The following is a 4,224-nucleotide window of genomic DNA, read 5'->3' as shown; positions in this document are numbered from 1 at the left end:
TCTTTGTCTCCAAACGTGTAGTTTTGCCTTGCATACAAATGTCAGCTAGAATGTTTGTCTGCAGCAAAATAACTTTTTCCTCTTCCTTTAATAGCCATAGTGGCATAAATAGTGAAACATGGCCAGAAAACCATTTTGCAAAAATATATCCAGCAGCCCCAGAGGTGTGCAGATGATAGACCTGAACTAAATAGCTGTTTCTATCAATATAGAAAGTAGAACTTAAAGTTCTCAATTATAAAAATTGGCTACAATCACCTTTTTGGACTGTTCAATCCTATTGGTTCATATCCAGGCTTGCCATTTTTACATTGGGTTTTCTGCTGTGTAGCTGAAATGGGACTGAACTTGTCAGTCACCAGATCAGGGAGCTTGCCATTCCCATTGGAGCCTGCAACTCAGATCAAAGTTCCTTCTTTCTTTTCTCAGCTGGGAATTGCTGTGCTCCTCCAGCACTGTCCCTTTAGGGCAGAGAGAATTGCTTGACTGTGCGGAGCAGCCTTGTCTTCCCCACCTCGTGCAGAGACAGAGCTCTCCGCCTCATCTCCTGCCTTGGCAAAGGAAACACTTAGGAATAGTGGTTCCCGGAGGCTTCTGTGGCTGCCCTTGGAAGCAGTGAGAGGACAAGAGCTTTGACACTCCCTCAGTCTGGTATCTCACATGCCAATGCTGCCATGGGCAGAGAAATTCCAGCAACAGCTGTAGTGGGAATAACTCAAGCCCAGCAGGAGGCAGTAGTTCCATAGACTAGGTTTGTTGGTACTGGAACTTCACCAGGGCTGTCCCTCCTGAGCCCTGGACTGCCTTGTAGCAGATCACCGAGTGCCTTCCTAACCCTGGTGGCACCATTAGCTGCAGACTCCCTATCAGTAACCAGTAAAGGACTGGAATTCACCTCCTTACTGAAAGTACGGCAGTGGCTCAGACCTACCTCAAGTAGCAGGGCACACATGGAGTCAGCAGCCCCTCTCCTTTGTCAGGGGCTGCTGAGTTTATTTCCAGGCCTATCCTTGGGAAATTAACCAGGTGGGAAGAGGCTCTCCAAAAAGTAACCATGCTGTTCATGAAAACACAATCTACTAACCAGCATCTTCCCTTGCCTCCTTGCTTGCAGAGGGTGAGTTCTCAGATTCTAGCCAGGCAGAGGAAAAGACCCCAGAAAACTCCTTTCCTCCTGGCGAGTGTGAACTCTGCCGGCCGCGCTGCCCTAGGTAGCCATGGACTGGAAGAGGTGATGGATCAAAAGGAAATCAGATCCCGAAATACTTTTACATAAGAGAACAGCAAGTCTTCTCCACCCAGTTATGGAGAACGTGGACACCAAAGAGCCCCAGGCTGTCACTAGCACTGACTCTTGTCAAAATTAAAAAACTGGCCTACCTCGCCCTTGGCACATGAAAGATCGAGTGGAAGCTGATAGCCCTGTCTCAAGCTGGCATGTCTGAAATGCCTTAATTGAGCAGTAGGTGGTGCCGCTGTCCGCCAGGGACCAGGAAGAGCGTTGGTTTGCGACTAGCACTGCAGCATTAAACCCAAAGGCTTTGCCTTTGTTTGTGGAGAAATCGGGTTTGAGCCAACTCCTACCTGTCAGTTTCATTCTCCCCTCCAGCCCCAGCAACCTCTGTTCCCTCCCCCGTCCAGACGCACTATGGCCATGCAGACTCACCAAGCTTTGACCTCTTCTTGCAGTCAGGCTTGGTCGGTACTGTTAGCAATAAGTTTCTCTGAGAAATTCCTCACCCCCAAAAGTGCATCAGTCACTAAACTAAGGTGCTAGAGAAGATCCCAGCGGAAAGGATGGCAGCCTATGCTGCCTGCCCTTTCCCTGACATGCACATCAATATCAGTCCTCAGTCTGGTGTAGCTTAAATGACTGCAGACAAGCAGTGTATTACATCCCGCTGCTGTCAAACGGGATTAACAAATGAGCCAGTAGGTCAGGCAGCTTGGGGAAGGCTGAACTTTGCTGCCTTTAATCATCCGTTGTACAAGGGGTGCTGAGGCAGGCAGCAAACCAGTCACTGTCTGGCGGAGCCTTGACATGGTGTCCCCCCTGCCTCTGGCCAGTCAGGCACCAGCCGGGCAGCTTTGCGCAGCGACCTGTCTAGTGAGGCTAAGGCATCTGCTGTCACAGGTGAGAGGCAGTGAGGGCGCTGGGCTGCTGTGCAGTGGTGGGGAATGGGCGGGAGTCTAGCATCAGCAGTTCAGTGTCAGATGGTTGGGCAGGTTAACCTGCAGGGAAGGTTTCAGAGTAGCAGCCGTGTTAGTCTGTATCCGCAAAAAGAACAGGAGTACTTGTGGCACCTTAGAGACTAACAAATTTATTAGAGCATAAGCTTTTGTGGGCTACAGCCCACTTCATCGGATACATAGAATGGAACATACAGTAAGATGTACACGCACAGATAAGTTGGAAGTTACCATACAAACTGAGAGGCTAATTAATTAAGATAAGGTATAAGCAGGAGAAAAAAACTTTTGTAGTGATAATCAGAATGGCCCATTTAGACAGTGGATAAGGTGTGAGGATACTTAACTTAAGGAAATAGATTCAATATGTGTAATGACCTAGCCACTCCCAGTCTCTATTCAAACCCAAGTTTATGGTATCTAGTTTGCATATTAATTCAAGTTCAGCAGTTTCTGGTTGGAGTCTGTTTTTGAAGCTTTTCTCTTGCAAAATGGCCACCCTTAAATCTTCTACTGAGTGGCCAGAGAGGTTGAAGTGTTCGCCTACCGGTTTTTGAATGTTATGATTCCTGATTTCAGATTTGTGTCCATTTATTCTTTAAGGGAGGCAACCTTAAGTTAAAAAGAAAAGGAGTACTTGTGGCACCTTAGAGACTAACAAATTTATTTGAGCATGAGCTTTCGTGAGCTACAGCTCACAGAATGCATCCAATGAAGTGAGCTGTAGCTCATGAAAGCTTATGCTCAAATAAATTTGTTAGTCTCTAAGGTGCCACAAGTCCTCCTGTTCTTTCTGCAGGGAAGTATGCTTCCCCCTCTGTGAGAAGAAAACTGCCCTGGTGATGTGTAGCTGAGGCTTTCCAGCTTGGTTCTGCTCCAGCGTACGTGTACATCTGCCCCCTTTCACCTCTACGGGCCCAAGTGTCCTGGCTTCGCTGCTCATGCAAGTGCACGGCTAATAACCCCTTCCTGATCCTGCCGAGCATGGCGTCCCTTCAATGTGTTGATACCGGAATTGCCATGGGAAAGACTCACAGGAGAGCACGTTGCTGCTGATTTAGATCGTCTGAGCCAGAACCTGTTTAGAAGAGCCAATTAGCTCCAGCCCCCTCACATCATGCTCTACCTGACCAGGTGGGGTAAGGCTTCATGGGCACTCATGCCAACCCAGCCAGCAGGGTGCTAGTGGGCACCCTGCTCTCTTGGGAGGAAAAGGAACCCCAGTGTGCTACATCTGTGTGGGGGGGGTGGGTGGGAATGCAGCACCCATCTTGCTGATAGTGGCACACTCAGCCCAGGCTAGAAATCAACGGGGCTTTGCCTGTCCATCAGAGAAGCTGCTTTGTACTTTAGTGGAAGTGAATTGCCATCTGCTTGGGTGTTTGGGTTAGCCCTGATTGGGCACAGCCTGTGGGCCCTTGTCTGTCCCTTTTGTCATTAGATTGACATCTTTCCCCGCTGCCGGTCCTCCTGGGTTTCCAGCCAGGCTGTGGGGAAGATGCACCAGGGAAGGATTTAATGCTTAAGCAGGCCTGGGGAGTTCTGTGGGGGAGGAAATGAAAAGGTAGGCATGAGAGGACCTTTCTCCAAGCCATGCAGGTTAAGCCTAAGGATAGGGTGGGGGGGGGAGCTGTTGGATATGATAGCTTGCGGAGGGGCTGACTTTCATAGGCGACTAGCTGGATCTGGCATAAATCTGAAAGCGGCCTCTGACCGCCAGAAGCTGGGAGTGGCCAACGGGACGGATCGCTCGGAAATGGCCCTGTTCTGTTCACCTGGCATTGGCTGCTGTGGGAAGACAAGATACTGTAGTGGATGGACTGGTTGGTTTGACCTTGGGTGGCTGTTCTTAGGACTGGAAATTAGTGGGGAATTCTGGGAAACCTATTAGAGAGGGAGGGAGAAAGTGGGGAAATAGCTGCATGTCTTGGGTGAGTGAGGGCTTGACCCAGCCATACTAGGCTGTAGCTGGCTTGTGGGACTTGGGGGATGGATTGAGCATCTTCTGTAAATCTCAACAGGCTCCACTAGCTG

Source organism: Dermochelys coriacea, chromosome 20 (genome assembly GCF_009764565.3).
Source record: "Dermochelys coriacea isolate rDerCor1 chromosome 20, rDerCor1.pri.v4, whole genome shotgun sequence".
Taxonomy (NCBI): Eukaryota; Metazoa; Chordata; order Testudines; family Dermochelyidae; genus Dermochelys; species Dermochelys coriacea.
This window is presented reverse-complemented; position numbering follows the sequence as displayed.